At 37.9% G+C, this 24,748-nt stretch overlaps 1 long non-coding RNA gene across 3 annotated transcripts in view; it reads left to right on the top strand.

Annotated features, from left to right (window-relative positions):
- Window positions 1–13,958: 13,958 nt before the first annotated feature.
- LOC103093551 (uncharacterized) overlaps window positions 13,959–24,748 on the top strand; it is a 58,721-nt gene continuing 47,931 nt past the window's right edge. For all 3 annotated transcript variants that reach the window (XR_008917611.1, XR_465083.2, XR_001629010.2), the window contains exon 1: window positions 13,959–14,075. This is a non-coding gene — a long non-coding RNA (uncharacterized LOC103093551). The remainder of the gene's footprint in view (window positions 14,076–24,748) is intronic.

Below are 24,748 nucleotides of genomic sequence, written 5' to 3' on the forward strand. Positions count from 1 at the left end.
CACTCAGGGAGATTAGAGAGAATTCTGGGAGCTAGCAAGGACTTCTGGGGATTGAAGTCTGGGGTTCAAATCTCCATTTTTACAGCAAATAGGGATAAGTGACTTGCCCAGGGTCTCTCAGAAAGTAAGTGTCCAAGGCCAAATTTAAATTCAGGTCTTCCCAGGTCCAGGTTTTCTATTTGTTGTGTCACTCTTTTTTTTTTTTTTTGCTTATTCTAGGTAGGTCAGTGCATAGAATTTACTGGACCCAAAGTCAAGAAGACTCATCTTCCTGAGTTCAGATCTGGCCTCACTTACTCTCTGTATGATCTTGGGTATGTCACTTAACCCTGTTTGCCTCAATTTCTAGTGTCTGAGGTCAGATTTGAACTCAGGGAGATACTGACTTTAGACCTGGCACTCTATCCACTGCACCACCAACCCTATCATCAACCTAATAACCAATGAAAATACAAATATTTACATATACAACTATGACCTTTTGTTAGGTATAATTTACTAACTTTATCTTTAAATGTTTTAATAATGTGTTATTCTTATTACTCCAAAAATCAAGGCACAGCACTTTCTAGATTTTCCATTATAAGTATGGATTAATTTTTAACAAGATAACTAAATTGTCCTGTGTGTTTCCATGTCTATTTCTGAACTTTCTCTTCTTGGCAGTTTTCTAGATTTTATTGTCGTTCTTATTTATGTAGTTGTAATCCTTATAATTATTAATTTTTACTTTTGCTTTCCTTGTATTTGTTTGTAGTATTCATATTTGTCCATCTTTTATAGTAGAGTAAGATATGCATATATCCAAGTTTGCTTAACCAGTCTCTAATCACTGAAAAAATAGGTCTTATTTAGTTTTTTGTTATTAAGAGTAATACTGGGGGGTAGGGGGCCAGCTGGGTGGCTCAGTGAATTGAGAGTCGGGCAACAGACAGGAGATCCTAGGTTCAAATCTGGTCTCAGACACTTTCTAGCTGTGTGACCCTAGACAAGTAACTTAACCCTAATTGCTTAGCCTTTACCATTTTTCTGCCTTGGAACCAATACATGGTATTGATTCTAAGATGGAAGGGTAGGGATTAAAAAAAAAAAAGAATACTGCTCAGAACATTTTTGTTGAAGTAGATTTTTTAAAATGGTTTTCAATAATATTCTTGGAGTGCAGTCCTAATAATGGGATCACTGGGTCACAGTGTATGAACAGGTTTTAGTTATCACTATATAATGTTGCACTGCCTTCCAAAAATAAATACACCTATTCACAATCCCATCACCAGTGTAATCCAGGGTCACCTGTTAATGTTTCTCCACAACCCAAACAACATTGAATTTTAATGTTTTTAACCTCTTTTCCAAATTAATAGGTGAAAGGTAGCACCTAAGAGTTGTTTTAATTTTTATTTCTTTAATTATCAGGGAATTCAAACAACTTTTAAGTGTTTATTTAATTTGTGCTGCTTTTCAACACTGCCTACTTGCTTGCTTTGACCACCTATCTACTGATAAACATATTACAACTCGGAAAATTATGTTAATTATTCATAGATTATATATGTTAAAACTTTAATTAGAAATGCTTATAGCAAAGGTTTTTTTTTTCTCCCCAATCTGTTTCTTTCCCTTTTATTCTGAATGCATTGCCTTGGTTGTACAAATTCTTTTTCTATAATCATTTAAGAATTATTTTGTAAGGGGATAAAGCCTCTAAAAGATCACTTTGGTTCAAATATCAGTAATATGGAAATAGGTCTTGATCAATGACAAATGTAAAACCCAGTGGAATTGTGTCAGCTATGGGAGGGGATGGGGTTAGGGGAGGGAAAGAACAGGAATCATGTAACCATGGAAAAATATTATAAATAAATTAAAGATTACATGAAATTTTCCAAGTAAATTTTTTCCTATAATCATCATTTTTATTATATTTTATATCCATTATTTTTTATTTTATTCTATAGCTGTTATTTTTCTATAACCAAATCCATCTGTTTGATGCCCAATCATTTCCTCTGTATTCTACTTCAATGCCTCATGAGGGTATGAATATGATCCTGGACTCTCAAAAATTATGCCAGTAGAGATAAAGTTCTGATTCTCCATACCATGAAAGGCTTCAGGTATAGACTATATGTGAAGAAATGGCCTGGTTAAGTATGAAAGCTGCTCACAACCTTATACTTAGGTAAATAATTTGCTGATCATGGCAACATAGAAAATAATGAAAGATACCAAGTAGTTCTCAGGCCAATGCAACTCTCTTTTGTAGAGAATGTAGCAGAGTAGTAGAAAAGGAAGTAGGCTAGATTGTCTTTAGACATGAATTTAACTATTGGTTGTCTACCAATGTGATATCCCTCTCCTATCACCTAAGAGTTGACTTATTGCTAGAGGAGCTATATTATACCAAAGAAGGCTATTCTTGCTTTACATTAATCCAGAAACAAAAAGGAAGTAGCAGTTTATTAGAACAATGGCATCTAGTTGCACCTCAGGCTAATGGAGGAGTTGGTCTTCTAATGTATCCAAAAGTACAAAGTGACATTATTCCACAAAAAAAAGTGGTCATAATAAAAATGATCCAAAATGCCATCTTTTGATCCAATCGAATTCAACAATCATTCAATATTTTTGTCAAGTATTTTATGTAAGGTATTATGATATAAAGATAAAAAATGAAATAGGCTTTGACCTCAAAATGCTTTTACACATTTACATTTACATTTGCATAAGAAATATAAAAATTTAAAGAGGGAGAGAATGCTAAAAACTGTGGGAATCGGAAAGGACTCATGGAAGATTTATCATATGAACTCTCTTTTAAAAGAATCTAGAAATTCCAAAGGGTCAAAGTGAGCAAATCGTGCTCTCCAGATATGTGCAAAGATTTGTGAAAAAGAATTGCCCTTGTGCAGAGATGACGTATGTAAAGACACAGAGGCCAAAGATGGGATATTGAGTATTGGTAAGTCAGTTTGACTCTAATGGAGAATCTGTAAATGGGAGTAATCTGAAATAAGACTTAAGATTTAGGTGGGAGCCAGACTGTGGGTTATGCCAGGCTGATGAGTTTGTAGCTGATCTTAGAAATAATACAGAGTCATTAAAGATTGCTGAGGAGGGGGAAGTGGGTGACATGATCAGATCTGTATTTTAGGAACAACTTGGCAATACAGTACATCTTTGGAAGATGTATTAGAGAGCTGGAAACTAGGAGTAAAAGCAATTAGGAGCATATTAAAATAGTATGGGCAAGGGATAATAAGAATGAAAACTACTGTAGAAACTACATGATTAGAGAAAAGGTGATAGACTGGAAAGACAGAATTAGGATCAATAAAACTTGACAACTATACATAGTGGTTGATGGACAGGAAAAATTAAAATGGCTCTAGGCTTGCAAACCTGTGTGACTGGAAGGATAGTGATGTTTTTAACATAGAGAAATTTAAGAGTCCAGATGGGGTTTGGGAAGACAGAGTAAGTTCCATTATGGACATGTGGAATTTATGATGCCCTTAGGACATCCAGTGGAGATGCCCAGGTATTGTGAGGCTGAAGTTCAGGAGAGATTGGGGTTGGATACTTACACTTGGGAGTCATCTTGATAGAAATGATCATTGAACCCATAGCAGCCAATGAGATCTACCAGGTTGAGAGTTAGAGAGAGAAAAGGTCTAGGAAAGAGCACTGGGTAGATACCCAAGCTGGACGACAGGACAATGATGATTTAGCAAAAGTGAATTTATAAAGAAGAATCAGAAAGAGATTAAGAACAAAAATGAAGCAGCAATGTAAACATCATAGAAGCAAAGTATAAACAAGAAGAGAGAGAGAGAAACAGAGACAGAGAGAGATTTACAAGTCCAAGAAAATGAGAACTCAGAAAAGGCTAATGGATTTAGTAGTCTAGAGGTCATTGTTTAACTAGGACACAACCATTTCAAATGAGTGATGGGTTCAAAAGTCAAATTGCACAAGATTTGAGAAGTGGGAATTGAGGAGATGGAAGCAGTTAGTAGAGAGAACCCTTCTAGTAATTCAACTCTGAAAGAAAGAAGAGATAGAGAATGATAATAGCTTGAGCATTCCTTTTTCGGATATGAGGACTCTAGAATAAGCTGTTTCTGATTCAAGGTACTCTGGGGTTTCACATGCACTCAAAATCCATAATTCAAGAGTCCTCACTGATATATTTGCTTTTTATCCAATCAAAGAATACAATTAGTTTAAAGGAAAGGCATTTAATAAAAGTGCATAATGAGAAAAATTCCAGCAGAACATTCTTCTCTATAAACCTGGGGTACACTCTTCCACAAATACACCATCATTTGAGGGTCAGCTAGGTGGCTCAGTAGATGGAGAGCCAGGCCTAGAGCCTGGAAGTCCTGGGTTAAAATCTTCTCTCAGATGCTTCCTTGCTAGGTGACCCTGGGCAAGTCACTTAACCCCCATTGCCTAACCCTTACTTCTCTGTCTTGGAACCAATACAAAGTATTGATTTTAAGACAGAAGATAAGAGTTTAAAAGAATTATTAGATTTTATATATATATCCCCATTTGAGGGAGGAGCATATACAGGAATTGTGCATGAAGAGCATACATATAGAGAACACATGTAGCCAGGGCACAAATGTAGATAGAACTCATATCGCCCACATTGGAGGACTACTGATGTCCCTCAGTGTCTTCTGGTGATGTTATCTTGAAGCTGTCTCAACATGTTTCCTTTCAATTACTGGTCTCCACTGATACTGTGCTGACTGCTGATTACTGCTGGGCATAAAACATCCACTGGGCATTGCTCTATTGGTCTCATGGTAGCTGCTGGGCAGGCTAGACTTCACTAGCCATTGTTCTACTGGTCTCTAATGTTATCATGGTGACTGCTGGGTGTGGAGTCTCTGGGATTGTTTCCTGATACTAGCTAGCTTTTAGGTCTTATCACTTCAGCTCCAGTTGGCGAGACTTTATGTCTAACCTCAGCTAACAAAAACTGAGCAGACTATCTCCAGATTGAGATGTTTTGTTTTGTTTTTTAATCTCTATAGACCAGTAGAGATTACAGCTCTCTGTTCCTGTCAAAATTTTAGTTTATGAGAAACAGGTAAATTTTGGAAAAACATGGAAAGACCTATATGAAGTTATAAAGAGTGAAATGAGGATATTATATATAGCAACAGAAATATTGTTTGAATAATGATGTCTACCTCCAGAGAAAGAACCTATAAATAAAAATTTATAAGACATAGTTTTACATATAATATCTTTTTGTTAAATGATGCCTTCTGTAATGGGGTGAAGGAGACAGTTAACCCAGTATTTTAATGTAACAAATAAATACATTTATTTTTTAAAACATTTGTAGGCTTTGGATTCAACTTTCCCAGTCTCCACTCACACAATTGGGCTGGGTCCCCAGAGGGTCCACTACTTCCCCTCTAATCTCTAGGATTAATCCAGAAGGGCTAGGGAGGTATTTTTCTAATTCTACATTATCTATCTGAGTGGCATCTAGGTGGCTACAGTGGATAGAGCACCAAGGGCTGTAGTCATGAGGACCTGAGTTCAAATCCAGCCTCAGATACATACAAGCTGTGTGACCCTGGGAAAGTCATATAATCCCATTTGCCTCAGTTTCCTCATCTGTAAAATGAGAATCTTTGCCACAAAAACTCCAAATGGGGTAATGAAAAGACCAACATAATTGAAATGACTAACAACAAAAAACATTTATCTCATAAGCCCCAGCAATGTACCTCCCTTCATGATTATCAGTTGATATCAATTAGCCAGACTTAAATCAACATTTAGAAACTTGGGTAGTTTTACTTCTAGAGTAGGGTTGGTACAGTTAATATAAAATATCCCCTCAAAAGTCTATGACATTGTGTGACCCTGGGCAAGTCACCTGACCCCCATTGCCTAGCCCTTACCACTCTTCTGCCTTGGAGCCAATACACAGTATTGACTCCAAGATGGAAGGTAAGGGTTTTAAAAAAAAAAGTCTATGACATTCTCTCTCTTTTTTTAATTTTTAAAATTTATTTATTTAATTAATATAGAATATTTTTCCAAAGTTGCATGATTCATGTTCTTTCTCTCCCCATTTCCCGTAGCCAACAAGCAATTCCACTGGGTTTTACATATGTCATTGATCAAGATCTATTTCCATATTATTAATATTTGCAATGGAGCGATCATTTAGAATATCACATTCTCTTATATAAAGTAGAATCCTGAGAAAAATTAGAGCATATACAAGGAGCAATACACTTCCTGGATGTCCTTTTGAGAAAGTACTAGTAGTAAAAATAACAAAAATTATAACAGCTAGCATTTATATGGCACTTACTGTGTTATGCCAAGCATGTTGTTAAATGCTTTATAAATATCTTGTTTTTTCAGCAGTCATCAGACTTTAATATTTCAGCAGACTTTAATATTATTTAGATATAGTGTAACTTTTCTTTGCTTGGCTCTTTCTCGAGACTTAAATCTATTTCCAGCCTTTCCTAGGGACCAAATGCACCTTGCAGTCAGCTGTTCCAGACAATGTTAGGATGCCAAAGGGATGACTGAAAGTTTAAAATCCTCTAGACTCTTTAAAATTTACAAGAACAAGGAGGTACCTAAGTGACTAAATAGACAGAGAACTAAAGAGATAGAGAGATCAAATCTGATCATGGATATGAGGTTTTTTAAACCCTTACCTTTCATCTTCGAATCAGTGCTATGTATTGGTTCCAAGGCAGAAATGCAGTAAGGACTAAGCAATGGGCGTTAAGTCACTTGCCAGAGTCACACAGCTAGGAAATGTCTATGGCCACATTTGAACCTAGAACCTCTTACTCCCGAGGCCTGGCTGTCTATCCACTGAGCCACCTAGCTGCCTCTAAGGTGAAGATTAAAACAATCAAAAACTAACCCAAAACGTACAAGGCTACCCTGAGACCAAGGATGTAGGGAGAAGGCCAAGGCACTCTTCTTCCCCCTCTCCCCAAGCTACTTTTTCTCAAGGATTAAGCCAGAATGTTTTTTCCTCTCCCCTGCCAGACTCACTGATCTCTTGGGACCCAAGTGGCTTCATATTTCATAAACTAATCACAGAACACGGCCAACTATACTCAGGCAACCCAAACACATTTCTGTACAAAGTTACTCCAGTTATCAAAGACTTTCCCCATTACTTAGACTTGGGCTTATGTCTAATTGATTGATTCAATAGGAAAGTGTTTTCACCTGGTATAAATATTAAGGTTTAGCTTCTTGACACATACTTGATTTTATCTATCTATCTATCTATCTATCTATCTATCTATCTATCTATCTATCTATCTATACACAGATCTGTCCATCTAGCCATTCTTTCTCTCTCCAGACACTATCCACTGAGCCACCTAACTGCCCACCCCCCCACTTGACACTTATTTGAAATGGGGTGGGATAATTTGATTTATTTGTTCAATCTACACTCACCCTTACACTTAGGTAGCAAAAGGTAAACTGAGGAGGTATGTCTTTGTTCTCTACCCCACCAAACCCACATACCTGACTTAAAAAGTATTTGCACCTGTCACCTGCAAAACCCATTGCTTTTGTGTAGCATTTTGGCCAGCAAAAAGCTGTGTCTATAATAGCAGGATCAAGTGAAGATTTTTTAAGGCTCAAGATAATTGCAGCTTATGTACCAACATCTGCTGCAGAGAATAACATAATTAAGGGAGTATTAAACTAATTAAGAGCAGGTCTGGAAGCAGTAGCAAGGAGCAAGAAGCATGGCTACTTTTCCATCTGGTTTAGTGGATGATTGGGATGAGGAGGTGGGGGAGGTTATGAAATTAGGAGAAATGAGTACTAGACATTATAGCAAGGGATTTTGTGTCTTCTGGAAGGAGACAAATTTCCATGAATTCAAGGAGATATAAGATGAAGCATCTGACATGAAGGGGAATTCATTGCCAATCAAATGGCAATTCCAGAGAACACATTCAAACCAGAAGCTGAGGAGGATTTGAACCATGGAGGGATACAAAAGCAGAAAGGTGTGTAGGGATATGAATATCAGAAGAAGTACTGGGAGGACTAGATTTATCTAGATCAAAGCAAATCGCAACTCTGAATCGCAGGGAGAGGGAAGCAAGAGATAGGACCGGCATGGGATGGAGAAATAACTATTTGTCATTGGAAGGGTAAACCTTCTAGTATCTGTGAAGTCCTGAGGCTCAGGATGTTTGGAGAGATTAGCACAGAATCTCTGAAAGGTGGGTCATTTCTAGGATAGGCCCTCTTCTCTTGAGAATTTGTGCTTCCATAATATGTTGTTACTTTGCCTAATTCTACAAAATAACCCATTGATATTTTTATTAGTGTTTCAGTAAGTTTGAAATTAAGTTGGATAGTATTACCACCTTTACTATGTTGGCTTAAAAGTCATCTGCATTGGGGGCAGCTAGGTGGCTCAGTTGATAGAGAACCAGATCTGGAGACAGGAGTTCTTGGGTTCAAATCTGCCCTCAGATATTTCCAAGCTGGGTGACCCTGAGCAAGTCACTTAACTCCTATTGCCTAGCCCTTCCTGCTCTTCTGACTTTAAATGTATACTTAGTACCAATTCTAAGAGAGAAAATGTGTTTAAAAAAAAAGAAAGGGGCAGCTAGTAGCTCAGTGGATTGAGAACTAGGCCTAGGGACGGGAGATTCTGGGCTCAAATCTGGAATCGGACACTTCCCAGCTATGTGACCCTGGGAGACTCACTTGACCCCCATTGCCTAGCCCTTACCACTCTTCTTTGTGCCTTGGAACCAATTCAAAGTATTGATTCTGTAACCATGAAAATATGGTTTGCCAAGACTGTGAATTGCCAAAACTGTAAAGGTTTCAGCCAAACTGTAAAGATAATTTTTAGTGTCTTGATTGAAAAATCTAAAATTAAGTGGTCGCCATGGGAAAATTCCCAAATATGAAAATAACCAAGTCAGCTGGGTTTTATGGAGATTTTAATTAATACAAATGAAGGACTTAAGGGAAGGAGAGAGAGAGAGAGAGAGAGAGAGAGAGAGAGAGAGAGAGAGAGAGAGAGAGAGAGAGAGAGAGAGAGAGAGAGAAAGAGAGAGAGAATAGTAGAAAGGGCCTAGGCCATTTGGCCTGAGCCTAAGGGAGAACAAGTCAGTCTTTATCACTCATCACAAGATTGTCTCAAGCAAGCTCCAGTCCTCCACTTAACTCCTGAACTCCTGAACTGAGTTCAGAGCTCCAATTCAGCTTCCAAACTGAACTCCCTCCAAGCTGAACTGAATTCTCCTTTTAAAGAAATTTTCTCTTATGTTACCTCCCCTAAATTTTCACATCTACCAATCACAGAAGGTGCTTTTTCCCAGGACTGCCTATTCTTAGTTCTCACGACTCTTTAGTTCTCACCTTCTCTGGGTAGATTATATCTTCTGAGTACTTCACACCTCTTTTGTTAAGCTTGCCTTTTGTAAATTGCTTGACCTTTTAGCGATTAATTTAACCTTTATAGGTACTTAGCACCCTTTTGTATTAGATCTAAAAATAGACAACCTAGCTTAAGGGTTTGGCTTCACTATAAGTATGATTTAGGGACTTTTCATTGTTCAGTCAAGAATTTTCAACTTTATCTTCCCCTAAGGCACTATCTGAGTAGGGTGGAGTAATTTTAGAAGTTCTCAATACCTTCCTGACCAAGTACCTCCATTGTTAAAAATGGGGAATAGCTTAATTAAATCTTCTGAAGTAGAGTCTGAGCAGTTTTAAGATTCACAATTCCAAGACAGAAGGTAAGGGTTTAAAAAAAAAAGAAAAAAAGGGATGATTTGATGAATACTTTATAAGAATTATGAATTTAGACTTTTTAATATAAGGAAATATACGATACAAAATAAACCCACATAAGTCATCAGCTTTTCCATATACCTCCAACACATCTCAGCAGCAAGAATTGGAAAGGGAAATTCCATTTAAAATCCCCCTAGACAATATAAAATACTTAGGAATCTATCTGCCAAGACAAACACAGGAACTATATGAACACAACTAGAAAACACTGTCCACACCATTAAAACTATATCTAAACAATTGGAAAAACATCTACTGCTTATGGATAGGATGAACTAACATAATAAAAATGACCATCCAAGCCAAATTAATTTACTTATTTAGTGCCATACCCATTGAACTACCAAAAAATTTTACGGAATTAGAAAAAAAATAACGAAGTTCATTTGGAAGAACAAAAGATCAAGGATATCCAGAGAAATCATGAAAAAAAATGCAAAGGAAGGAGGACTTGCAGTCTCAGATCTCAAACTATACTATAAAGCAGTGGTCATCAAAACAATTTGGTACTGACTAAGAAACAGAAAGGAGGATTGGTGGAATAGACTTGGGGTAAATTACCTCAGCAAGACAGCCTATGATAAACCCAAAGATCCCAGCTTTTGGGAACAAAATCCACTATTTGATAAATACTGCTGGGAAAATTGGAAGACAGTATGGGAGAGATTATGTTTGGAACAACATCTCACACCCTACACTAAGATAAATTCAAAATGCGTAAATAACCTGAATATAAAGAAGGAAACTATAAGCAAATTAGGTGAACACAGAATAGTATACATGTCAGATCTTTGAGAAAGGAAAGACTTTAAAACCAAGCAAGAGCTAGAAAAAAATCACAAAATGTAAAATCAATAATTTTGATTACATCAAATTAAAAAGTTTTTGTACAACAAAACCAAATGCATCCAAAATTAGAAGGGAAGCAACAAATTGGGAAACAATCTTCATAACAAAAACCTCTGACAAAGGTCCAATTACTCAAATTTATAATGAGCTAAATCAGTTGTACAAAAAATCAAGCCATTCCCCAATTGAAAAATGGGCAAGGGACATGAATAGGCAATTTTCAGTTAAAGAAATCAAAACTATTAATAAGCACATGAAAAAGTTTTCTAAATTTCTCATAATCAGAGAGATGAAAATCAAAACAACTCTGAGGTATCACCTCACACCTAGCAAATTGGCTAATGACAGCAAAGGGAAGCAATGATTGCTGGAGTGCATGTGGCAAAGTTGGGACATTAATGCATTGCTGGTGGAGTTGTAAATTGATCCAACCATTCTGGAGGGCAATATGGAACTATGTCCAAAGGGCACTAAAAGACTGTCTGCCCTTTGATCCAGCCATAGCACTGCTGGGTTTGTACCCCAAAGAGATAATAAGGAAAAAGACTTGTATAAAAATATTCATAGCTGCACTCTGTGGTAGAGACTTGAAGAGAGAGAGGTTTTGCAGGACAAGCCAAGATGCAAGAACCAAGGCTGGGGACCTGGCTGTCAATCAAGAAGAGGGTTCCAAGTGGATGTTCCCAGGAGTTGGCAGTTGAGGCTGGCTGAGGACCCTTGGAGGACTGTGTTGTTTTTGGGCTCTGATCAAATGAGGAACTGATTCTGTGTTGGGCTCTGGGTGTTGAAGCTGGCCAGGGGGAAGAAACTAAACTGATATTATTTAGTTTCTGTCCCAGGCTGAAGGACCCTTGAGGGGGGTTTCTGAAATTGGTGACTTTGTGAAGAAGAAGAAAGATTTTAATTGTCCTCCATCCATCTTTCTAACTGTCTCTCTGTCATAGTTTTTAACTGGACTGATTTCCCAATCCCTCGGATTCTTATTATAGTTTAGGGAAACCCTCATCCCTCTTTCCTCAGTTTATCATCCTGTTATCCCAATAAACCCCTTACCTGAGAAAAGAAAAGAAGAAGTTTTTTTTTTTTTTCATAAATATCTTAGTTCATTCAGTGGGGAGGGAAGAAGTCAAAGGCTTCAAGAAGAAACTGGGAGGGAGAGGTTTGGAGAAGGGAGGGAGTGAAGGGAGGATGAGGTTAGGAAATAGATGGATCTATCAGCCATAAGTAGGGATCAGTAGGCAAACCCCAGAGCAATCCCCTGTAGCATTTCTCTCTATCTTTGTATCAGCATCTCTCAATGTCTCTCAAAGTACTTCTATCTCTATTGCAAATAGGCAAGTGTGTCCCCATACTTAGTAGCAGCTCTCTCTAGTCTCAAGCCAGAGTATAGTCAGTTACAAGTAACCAGAAATAGTGTCACACAGTTTAACACTTTCTATTTCAGTTCTTTGTGGTGGCAAAAAATTGGAAAATGAGGGGATGCCCTTCAATTGGAGAATGGCTGAACAAATTGTGGTATATGTTGGTGATGGAATACTATTGGGCTCCTTTGAGTGGAGTAATTCCATGGGAACTGGAACAACCTCCAGGAATTGATGCAGAGTGATAGAAGCACAACTAAGAGAACATTGTACACAGAGACTGGTACACTGTGGTGCAATCGAATGTAATGGACTTCTCCATTAGTAGCAATGCAATCAATGATCCAGGACAATTGTGAATTTCAAAACTATTCCACCCTAATCAGACCATTCTTTAGAAGATCTGATTTAGCTATTTCCTGATCAATAACAATAGAGATACTTGGAATAACAGAATCAGGTCTTGGAAACCCACATTCTCCACCCTACTCAGTGGAACAAGATTAGGAAGGGCCTCATCAAACTCAAGATTTAATAATTTGAGAAAAATGGCCTTCAACAGACATGTGCAAAAAAAAGGACAGATCTCTGGGCGGTCTTAAGTCAAGCTTGAGCCACCATTGGCATATGTGAGACACAGGAAGTGAGGTAGAGAACAGCCTCGGGAGTTCTCGGGACTTCCTAGGAGGAGGGCTAGAGTTTAGTTCGATCCTGGAGCTTGAGCTTGGAGGAGTCCCGCAGACAGCTTTCCTTCAGACCGGTCACATGAGTGATAAGGACTGACCCTTTTCCCTGCCTTGGCTCTCCAAGGCCTTAATGCCTGCTTTGGCTCAGCCTAAGCCAGAGTGGTTCTGAGTTAAATTCCTTTCCTTCTCTCCCTATCTCTCTCCCTCTAATATTTTCTTCCTCCTGTTGTAATTAAATCACCATAAAAATTTGTCAGCTGACTTGGGTATTTTATTATTTGGGATTTCCCTTGATGACCATTTAAATTTAGATTTTTTTCAGTCTCAACCATAATTTTCACCCTTTACACAATCCAGAGGGACTTATGAGTTAGAACACTATCCACATTCAGAGGAAAAACTGTGGGCATAGAAACACAGAAGAAAAACAACTGCTCTAATAAATGGATTGAGTGGATATGGCTGGGGAGGTAGACTCTAAATGAACATCTTAGTGCAAAGATCAACAACATGGAAATAGGTTCTGATTAAGGACACAAGTAATACCTAATGAAATTGCACGTTGACTGTGGGAAAGTTGGGTGAAGGGGAGGGAGGGAAATAATGTGATTATTGTAACCAAGAAATAATGTTCTAAATTGACTAAATAAATTAACTCAAAAAAAATACAAGGAAATATGTACATAGAATAATTCAAATAAAAGTCAGCTTAATATATACATAATATATATTTACATACATTTATGATATCTGTATAAAAATGTATAATGGATATGGAAAAGGATCAGACCATGATTTGTAATATTCCAAATAATTAGAATTTAACTTCATTACTGTCTGTGGCCTATTGAGATAGAGTGGTTAGAGTGCTAAAGGAGGCATTAGGGAGACCCAAGACACAAGTCTGAATCCAGTCTCAGACACTTTCTAGTTATGACCCTGGGCAAGTCACTTAACCTATCTGCCTCAGTTTTCTCCTTTATAAAATATGAATAATAGCGGGTTGTTGTAAAGACCAAATGAGATAATGTATGGAAAGCTTTGCAAATATTATATGGAATATGTATCACAAATATGAAATATTACATAAATGCTAACTTATTACCATCACATCATAATACAGAGTGGAAATCTCCCTTTCATAGATCTACAGATGACAGAATGCTGGTTTATGACTAAACACACACCAAACCCAGAAGTCCAAAATAGAACAGTCAGTTGCTATGGTAGAAGACAAACAACAACTGCATAAACAGGAAGGGAAAGCTATGCCCATCCCAAAAGGGCAGAGACATGCTGGAACAAAGAAAACATGGGCATATAGGTATGTGGCAGAGGATAAGCTGCTATGGTTCAGGAGTCTATAGGCAAATCAATTTACCTTTAAAAACCTTTCAAAAAATAACTAAAACATCTATGTTCTTTGACCCAGTTATCCCACTATTTGTCATATCCCAAGGGAAGTCAGTGTACATTTTTGAAAATATTAATAGCAACACTTGTGGAAGTAATAAACAGAAAACTAAGTGAAACTAATTGTTGAGATGAGAAACTTTCCTCCCTGCTACCACTTCACATAGTCACATACTTAGCTGCTTTTCCATCTCTCTATGTTGTCCTCTGTTTTTTTTTTTACCCTTGCCTTAAAGACCCCACAACTGTACAGGTTATTTTTATTTTACTTTTTAAAGTTTTATTGGTGCCTTTAATTTTAACTATCTTCTCCATTTTTTAATCTAGCCTCCTTGCTTCCTTTGCCCAGGAAATCTATCCTTATAACAAAGATTAAAAACAAGCAAACAGGAGAAGCTAGGTGTTTTGGTAGAGATGGCAAGTCCTGGGTTCAAATGTGGCCTCAGACACTTTCTAGATGTCTGATCCTGGGCAAGTCACTTAATCTTCATTGCCTAGCCTTTATCATTCTTCCACCTTGGAACCAATACACCATATTGATTTAAAGATGGAAGGTAAGGGTTTAAAAAAGGATTTTTTTTAAATAAATTTTTTTATTCATTTTCTTTCATGATATAATATTGTTCAACAAACTTCTATTGAATTTTTATTATTTTACTTCTATTACTATTGTTTTATTTGCTCTAGCTAGCTTTCTCTTAGAATTTTTGTTTTTAGGCCTTTTTCTTATATTCCTGGCAGCTCATCTTTTACTTCCCTCATTCTTGGCCCAGCTGCCCTCCACTGCTAGGAGATTGATTTTCTTTTCTTCAGCATAGACCCTAGAGGTAAAGCATCCTCCAATCTCCTTGAATTGGAGAGTGTGGGAGCCTAGAGCTGAGTCCTTTCCTAGAGTAAATTCCATGGAGATTTAACTGACCCTAGATTAGTTTCTAGTAGTTTTTCAGTTACAGAAGCCACATCTCCTCTGACCAGCTCAGTGTCTTCTTCCACACTCTCCACACATACACTTTAAAATTATGGGTGGATTTAATTGGATTCTCTTTCCTCTCCATGACTGGACTGAATTAATGATGTTTTCAGTTCTTGTGGAATGGGATAGTGCCAAGTGCACTACATCACTGCCATGGTGGCAATGACAGGAGACCCCATGACCAGACCCAGAAATACAAGTCTATAGAGGGCAGCTGGGTGGCTCAGTGGATTGAGAGCCAGGCCTAGATATGGGAGGTCCTGGGTTCAAATTTTACCTCAATACTTCCCAGCTGTGTGATCCTGGGCAACTCACTTACCTAACCCCCATTGCCTAGCTCTTACCACTCTTCTGCCTTGGAGCCAAAACACAGTATTTAAATGATTTTAAACTTTAAATGATTAATGTTATTTCATTAGGTTTTCCCCTTGTGTTTTGTTCCAATCCACTTCTCTTGGGTAGTCAGCTTTAATTATTCTAGGTTAGGCACATACTTATCTCTTAGGAGGTTGTTAGTTGGGAAAGTAGGCATAAAACAATTGTATTCTCTTCCTAGCTCTACTTCTGACTCTCTACACTTCACCAATATGATTCAGCTGCATTCTCACCTTGGAACTTCCCTCAGTACCCTTCTCACCCAGAAACCTCTTCTCAGGGGCGCCTTTTAATCCAGAAACTGCCCTCCTTTCCTGGGGCCCTCTCACTCTAGAGCACCTAACCTGCCAGTCTGGCTCCCTTCTCTCATGGTATGTTCCTTCTAGGACTCTTCATTTTGGGGACAGGCATATGCCAATTAGACTTCATTCTCCTCTTAGTCTAACTTCTAACTTGGACACAATGCTTCAGTCTGGGGACCTCCTTTATTTCTTTGACTTTTATATATCATATTCCCCCATTACAACACAAGCAACTTGAGGGAAGGCCTTCTTTCTTGTAGTTTATATTTGTATCTACTATACTTAGCTCTGTGCCAGGCACAGGGGGGTGCTTAACAATGGCTAATTATTAGCTTGGCTACTCCTACCTACAAAATGCCTATCATGTGATTCACTAAACAAATTATTTTAGTAGAGAAGTCATGTAAATTTGTTGATGAACAATCATGCAATGCTATTGCTTTCAGGAAAACCTCTATCTCCACTACTCCAGCAATCCAGTATTTCTTATCTGGTCTGTGAGTCTATATTCCTTACTTGGAATCTGCCTCCAGTTTTGTTCTTAGGAATGTACCTTGTTTCTGTGATGCTGAATGGACAATGAATACTCATGGGGTACTCCATTGGACTTTTTTCATTGGGAGAAGTGAGAAGGGATCAGAGGTCTAGCCTGGGTTAATCAGGTCTCTTGAGGGGACAAGTTGGTATTACTTTGGGGGTTAAACCCACCTAATTGTATCTGAGTAGTTGATTCTGAGGTTCCCTCTTCTCCATTTCCAAAGAACAACATCGAAAGAAGACTGAGATACCAATAACATGTGGGTCCTTGGGTTGTCATTGTCATTTGGGGAGGGTGGGAAATGTTTTGCATAGTTACCTAACTTCATAATTTATAAAAACAACACACAATATTTTGAGGCAAGCAAATACATGAAGTCTCTGCACACTTGTTTGGGTAGTCTTAGAAAAGGAGAAGAAGAAGGTGACCAAGGATGGAAAGGCAAGCAGAATGGGCTACTTTGTGGGGTTTATGGTTTCAGAGGCAATGAGCTATCAGTTGTCAAGCTAGCAGAGACTAGGAACTACTCAGTGACTCTCAGCAAAAGTATGTTATATATAAATCTTCCTATCAGTTGATAATATACTTTTCTCTGTTTCTGTCAGAAAAAGAATTTATCAATTTTGTTTTCCAAAATCAATAGGCATTTCACTTTCTAGTTACTTTCTAACCTTAACTCTCTACTGTTAGCTTTTGAAATAAATGTATTCATATTTCCAAAAAAAGATATACTTAAAATTTGGATATATTGTCATCTTGTAGTAATAGTGTGCTAGAACTAGGCAATCCAACAATGTCCTAAATTCCAGAATTTTGTGAGGCATGTATTTTTCTTTGTATGAAAGTTATCTTCTTGGCATGGAAGTGATCTAGATTCTTTTTTTTTTATGCTTATCTTCTGTTTTAGAATTACTACAAATACAGAATCAGGAAAACATTGTACACAGTAACAGAAATTTGCAGAATGATCAACTGTGAAAGACTTAGCTATTCTCAGAATTACAATGATCCAGGACAAATCTGAAGGACTTATGACAAAGAATGCTATCACATGCAGAGAAAGAACTGTTGGAATGAGAATGCAGATGAAAGCATATGGTTTTTCAATTGCTTATTTGGGCTTATGTTTTGGGATGTTGGTTTTATAAGATTACTCACAAAAATAAACAATATAGAAATATGTTTTGTGTGATTATCCATGTATAATGCAGATCAAATTGCCTGCCAACATTGGGAGGGGGAAGAGAAGGGAGGGAGGGAGATAAGTTTGGTCATATAACTTAGGAAAATTGGAGTGGAAATTTGTTATTACATGTAATTAATTTTTTAAAATGCTACAAATATTGGTTCCAAAGAAGAGCACAAAGGCTAGGCAATGGGCATTAAGTGACTTGTCCAGGCCATACAGCTAGGAAGCATCTGAGGCCTGATTTGAACCCAGATCCTCTAGACTCCAGACAGCTCTATTCACTAAGCCACCTAACTGCCCCTGACCCTACATTCTTTTTTTTTTAATTCATTATTATTTTTTTACTTTTAAACATTATTTTATTTGGTCATTTTCAAACATCATTCATTGGAAAAAAAGATCATTTTCTTCCCCCCCCCCTCTCCCGCCACCCCTCCTATAGCTGACGTGCGATTCCACTGGGTATCACATATGTCCTTTGACCCTACATTCTTTTTTTCTTTAAACATTATTTTATTTGGTTATTTCGAAACATTATTCATTGGAGACAAAGATCATTTTTTTTCTTCCCCCCCTCCCCAAGTATCCCCTAGCCGATGCACGATTCCACTGGGTATGTCACATGTGTTCTTGATTCGAACCCATTTCCATGTTGTTGGTATTTGCATTAGAGTGTTCATTTAGAGTCTCTCCTCAGACATGTCCCCTCAACCCCTGTAGTTAAGCAGTTGCTTTTCTTCTGTGTTTTTACTCCCACAGTATGTCCTCTGCTTGTGGATAGTGTTTTTTCTCCTAGATCCCTGAAGATTGTTCAGGGACATTGCATTGACACTAATGGAGAAGTCCATTACGTTTGATTGTACCACAGTGTATCAGTCTCTGTGTACAATGTTTTCCTGGTTCTTCTCCTTTCCCTCTGCATCACTTCCTGGAGGTTGTTCCAGTCTCCATGGAATTCCTCCACTTTATTATTCCTTTCAGTATAATAGTATTCCATCACCAACATATACCACAATTTGTTCAGCCATTCTCCAATTGAAGGGCATCCCCTAATTTTCCAATTTTTGGCCACCATAAGGAGCACAGCTATGAATATTCTTGTACAAGTCTTTTTTCCTTATTATCTCTTTGGGGTACAAACCCAGCAGTGCTATGGCTGGATCAAAGGGTAGACATTCTTTTATTGCCCTTTGGGCATAGTTCCAAATTGCCCTCCAGAATGGTTGGATCAATTCACAACCCCACCAGGAATGAATTAGTGTTCCTACTCTGCCACATCCCCTCCAGCATTCATTACTTTCCATAGCTGTCATGTTGAACAATCTGCTAGGTGTGAGGTGATACCTCAAAGTTGTTTTGATTTGCATCTCTCTGATTACAAGAGATTTAGTACACTTTTTCATGTGCTTATTAATAGTTTTGATTTCTTTATCTGAGACCTTCCTATTCATGTCGCTTGCCCATTTATCAATTGGAGAATGGCTTGATTTTTTGTACAATTGATTTAGCTCTTTGTAAATTTGAGTAATTAAACCTTTGTCAGAGGTTTTTATGAAGATTGTTTCCCAATTTGTTGCTTCCCTTCTGATTTTAGTTACATTGGTTTTGTTTGTACAAAAGTTTTTTAATTTGATGTGGTCAAAATTATTTATTTTACATTTTGTGACTCTTTCTAAGCCTTGCTTGGTTTTAAAGTCTTTCCCTTCCCAAAGGTCTGACATGTATACTATTCTGTGTTCACCTAATTTACTTATAGTTTCCTTCTTTATGTTCAAGTCATTCACCCATTCTGAGTTTATCTTGGTGTAGAGTGTGAGGTGTTGATCTAAACCTAATCTCTCCCACACTGTCTTCCATTTTTCCCAGCAGTTTTTGTCAAATAGTGGGTTTTTGTCTGAAAAGCGGGGATCTTTGGGTTTATCATATACTGTCTTGCTGAGGTCACTTGCCCCAAGTCTATTCCACTGATCCTCCTTTCTGTCTCTTAGCCAGTACCAAATTGTTTTGATGAATACTGCTTTATAATATAGTTTGAGATCTGGGACTGCAAGGTCCCCTTCTTTTGTATTTTTTTTTCATTATTTCCCTGGATATCCTTGATCCTTTGTTCTTCTAAATGAATTTTGTTATGGTTTTTTCTAAATCAGTAAAGAAATTTTTTGGAAGTTCAATGGGTATGGCACTAAATAGATAAATAAGTTTGGGTACGATGTTCATTTTTATTATATTGGCTCATCCTATCCATGAGCAGTTAATGTTTTTCCAATTACTCAACTCTAGTTTTAGTTGTGTGGAGAGTGTTTTGTAGTTGTGTTCATATAGTTCCTGTGTTTGTCTCGGGAGGTAGATTCCTAGGTATTTTATTTTGTCTAAGGTGATTTTGAATGGGATTTCTCTTTCTAGTTCTTGCTGCTGAGCTGTGTTGGAGATATATAGAAAAGCTGATGATTTATGTGGGTTTATTTTGTATCCTGCAACTTTGCTAAAGTTGTTGATTATTTTGATTAGCTTTTTGGTTGAATCTCTAGGATTCTTTAAGTAGGCCATCATATCATCTGCAAAGAGCGATAACTTGGTCTCCTCCTTGCCTTCAATTTCTGTTTCTACTCTAATTGCTACTGCTAGTGTTTCTAGTACAATGTTAAATAATAGAGGTGATAATGGGCATCCTTGTTTCACTCCTGATCTTATTGGGAATGCATCTAGTTCATCCCCATTGCAGATGATGTTAGCTGATGGTTTTAGATATATACTGTTTATTATTTTTAGGAACGACCCTTCTATTCCTATGCTTTCTAGTGTTTTTAATAGGAATGGGTATTATATTTTATCAAAGGCTTTTTCTGCGTCTATTGAAATAATCATGTGATTTTTGTTGGTTTGCTTGTTGATATGGTCAATTATGTGGATGGTTTTCCTAATACTGAAACAGCCCTGCATCCCTGGTATAAATCCTACTTGATTATGGTGAATGATCCTTCTGATCACTTGCTAGAGTCATTTTGCTAGTATCCTATTTAAGATTTTTGCATCTATATTCATTAGGGAGATTGGTCTATAATATTTTTTCTCTGTTTTTGACCTGCCTGGTTTTGGAATCAGTACCATGTTTGTGTCATAAAAGGAGTTTGATATGTTTCCTTTTTTAGTCCCTCCCTTTTTGTTCCCTCCCCCTTCCCCCTCTCTTTCCCTCCCCTTTTGTTTTCCCTCCCCCCCTTCCCCCCTTGGTTTTCCCTTCTCCTTTACCCCATTGGATAAGATAAAATTCAAGATCCCAATGGATCTGTATGCTCTTCCCTCTGAGTTGATTTCACTGAGAGTAAGGTTTAACTCTCTTCCTCTCCTTCTTATAGGAGAATTCTTCCCCTCCCCTTCCCATGTGTATCTTTGTGTGAGAAAGATTATTCTATTTAGTTTTTTTCCTATTTCTTGGAGTATATCTTAGTACCATCAATGATTCCCCCCTCCCTTTTTCTTCCTATCCCCCCCTTTCTCCATATCTTCTTGATGCCCCAAACTTTCCCTATGCATGATTCTTCTTACTACTCTAATGATGCATACAATTTTTGAGGGTTACACATTGCATTTTCCCCACATATTAATATATATAAATTGATATAAATGTAGTCTTTATAGAAGAGAGTTTGAATAAAAGAAAAAGATAACATTTTTCTCCTTTTCCCTTTCCTTCATATTTACCTTTTCAAGTTTTCCTTATTCTTTGTGTTTGGATGTCGAACTTTCCACAGAGCTCTGGTCTTTTCTTTACAAATGTTTGGAAATCTTGTATTTTGTTGAATGCCCATACTTTCCCCTGGAAGTATATAGTCAGTTTTGATGGATAGCTGATTCTTGGTTGAAGACCCAGCTCTCTTGCTTTTCTGAATATCATGTTCCATGCCTTACAGTTGTTCAGAGTGGAAATTGCTAGGTCCTGTGTGACCCTGATTGGCATTCCTTTATATTTAAATTGTCTTTTTCTGGCTTCTTGTACGATTTTTTCTTTTGCTTGGAAGCTTTGGAATTTGGCAATTACATTCCTGGAAGTTGTCTTTTGGGGGTTTAGTGTAGAGGGTGTTCTGTGAACTCTTTCAATGCATATTTTGTCCCCCTTTTTTAGAATCTCTGGGCAGTTTTCTTTGATGATATCATGTATTATGATATCAAGATTACTGTTTATCTCTGGTTTTTCAGGCAGACCAATGATTCTCAAGTTGTCTCTCCTTCCTCTGTTTTCCAGGTCTGTCACCTTGTCAGTGAGATATTTTATGTTGTCTTCTAATTCTTTAGTGTTTTGACTTTGCTTTATTAATTCTTGCTCATTTGCAAGATTATTGTCTTCCAGTTGCCTGACTCTGACCTTTAAAGACTGGTTTTCCTTTTCTGTTTGGTCTGACCTGTTTTTTGAGGCTTTGAGCTATTTCTGCATTTGCATATTTTGGTCTCTCAGATTGCTGAGTTCCTTTTGCATTGCTTCCCATTTTTCCTGACAGAAGGCTTCCATCTTTTTGATAATTTCTGATTTAAGTTCTTCAAGAGTTTGTGGAGAATTTCCATTTCCTTTGGATGGTTTTGGAGCATTTGTTTATGTTTCCTCTTCTATCTCCTCTGTATTTTGTATTTTTGCTCCATAAAATGTGTCCAGAGTCCCCCCTTTCCTGCTTTTCTTGGTGTTTGGAGGCTTTTGCACTTCTGTACTGTTTGCCATCTTTATCTGAGTGAGGAGGACTGGCTCTTAGTGTATCTGTCTGATGGTCTGAGGCTTTAGCCCCAGGCAAATTGACCATTCTCCACAGCTGCGCTGTCTTCCCGGGGAAGTCCAGGGTCTGCCCTCCCCTGCCTGCCAGCATTTCTGGTGTTACTGCTCTCAGTTCCCTACAGTTGCTTCTCCACTGCCTTACTTCCAAGCTCTGAGCCTGGCACAGCACTGTCCTCAAGGTACCTCAGTGCCTTTGCCAGCCCTGAGGTTTCTGTCCTTTCAGAAGACCCTGCACTCTAAGGGGGAAGGGGTCCTGGCCTCCCTGAGCTCTGAGAGCTCCTGATGGGATTAGGTTTAGCTGGGTTGGTCTGGATTTGCCCCAAAGCAAAAACCTCCTGTGAGACTCATATGGAACACCCCCCTCCCCGTATCTCTGTTTCCCTGCCATCTGTGTTGGATGCCCCCAAGACTGGCTCAGGTTGCTTTCAAGGTGTGCCCTTCAGAACAGCCAGCCCTGAGGCCCTTTTGCCAGCTCTGATATTCCTGCTGCTGCTGTGGGCTCAGCGCTCTGGGTTGGGGGGGAAGGGTCCTGGGACCTTCCTTCTGCCTTCCCCTTAGACCCAAGTGATCTAGGATTCTGGCTTTTGGGGGGCCTACCTTTTGATCTGAGTCCAGGAGGAGGGTTCCCTGGCTCTTTCCTGTTGTTAAGTTTGAATTTCAGTCCCTTAGGAGTGTTCAGTTTGTGATCAGTAAGGAATGGTTTCCAGAGGTCTGAACTTTTGCTGCCTCTAAGCCACCATCTTGACCAGAACTTGACCCTACATTCTTGAAGGACCAGCTTTGACAGATTCTACAAAAGAGGTGGTGAGTACTGAATGTTGCAACAACAACAAAAAAATGAAATTGATTCTAAATAGGCAGAAAAATTTTAGTTAGTAACTTAGAAATCATTTCAGAATCAGATATCGCTATGTAATCAGATTATCATCTGGTCAGTGCAGGTGTCAAAATCAATACCAAATTAGAAAGGCGAAATGGGAAAAATAGTAACTATACTTGTAATATTTCTAACTGACCCATGGAAACAACTGTAGACTCTGTAAAGTGGTAAATGGATCAAAGGAGAGATATTTGTTTATCATGGTTTTCTCCCCCAAACCCTTACCTTCTGTCTTAGAATCAAGACTGTGCATTGGTTCCAAGGTTCCAAGGGATAGGCAATGGGGGTTGAAGTGATTGGCTCAGGGTTACACACATATCTAAGACCATATTTGAACCCATGACCTCTTCTTTCTCTTCTTTCTAGGTCTGGCTCTCAATCCACTGAGCCACTTAGATTCTCCTTATCATCATTTCTTAGAAAAGTTTAACTGGTACTAAATTGTCACTACAATGAAGAAACAGAAGGAGTCCAGAAACTGCCTTAGCCAGCATATATTTTATCTCTTTCCCTAGTAACGATTCATAGCAGCCAAGAGAAACATGAGTTTTAGAGTAAAAAACATTTGTAAAACATTTCAAAGAAGGATGATGGAACTGTGTACAATATCATCTCACAGATCAGCAAGAAGCAGTTGGGGGAAAACAAACCTGTGGTGAACTTGTTAAGATTTCCTGCTAAGCCAGATTATCCTGAATGCATTTCCTTGTCAGCAGGAATAGTGTGTTGTGTTTTGTTTTGTTTTGTCTTTATCCTCAGTGCAGTGGTTCTTAAAGGGTACGCTAGAGTACACTAGTATTTGTCAAGTTTCAAAAGGTGTGCTACAAAACTTTGGATGCTGCATATAAAAGAAAATTTATAGATAAGTTGGCTTAGTATAAATTTGACTTATCTCAGGACACATAATATAAATGCTCATTTATAGACTAATAAACAAAAATTTCTATTCATATACATACTAACCTCAAAGCACATCTGATGGAGGCAGCTAGGTGGCTCAGTGGATTGAGAGCTAGGCCTAGAGATGGGAGGTCCTGGATTCAAATTTGACCTCAGACACCTCCCAGTTCTGTGACCCTGGGCAAGTCACTTAACTCCCATTGCCTAGCCCTTATCACTCTTCTACCTTAGAATCAATACACAGTTTTGATTCTAATATGGAAGGTAAAGGTTTTAATTTTTTTTTAAACGTCAGACCATGAACTTATAAAGAATAAAATAAAAATAACTTTTCTTATCAAAAGGAAGCTATAGTCATCCTTTTCACTACTAGTATTGCCAATGTAAATAATAAGTATACTGGGACTCCTCATAGCAAAGTATAAAACCCTGTTCAAATAATTAGTTCTTTAAAAAAAATTAGTTCTTTTTATTGAAAATATAATGGCCCCTCAGGTCTATGAGGTTCCCTCTTCTTTAGCTTTTGGGAATTTATTTTATTATTATTATATTTCAAACCCTTACCTTTTGTCCAGAATCAGTACTGTGTATTATCCAATACAGAAGAGCACTAAGGGCTAAGCAATGAGGGTTAAGTGACTTGCCCAGGTTCACACAGCTAGGAAATG

This window comes from Monodelphis domestica, chromosome 3 (genome assembly GCF_027887165.1).
Source record: "Monodelphis domestica isolate mMonDom1 chromosome 3, mMonDom1.pri, whole genome shotgun sequence".
In the NCBI taxonomy this organism is placed as follows: Eukaryota; Metazoa; Chordata; class Mammalia; order Didelphimorphia; family Didelphidae; genus Monodelphis; species Monodelphis domestica.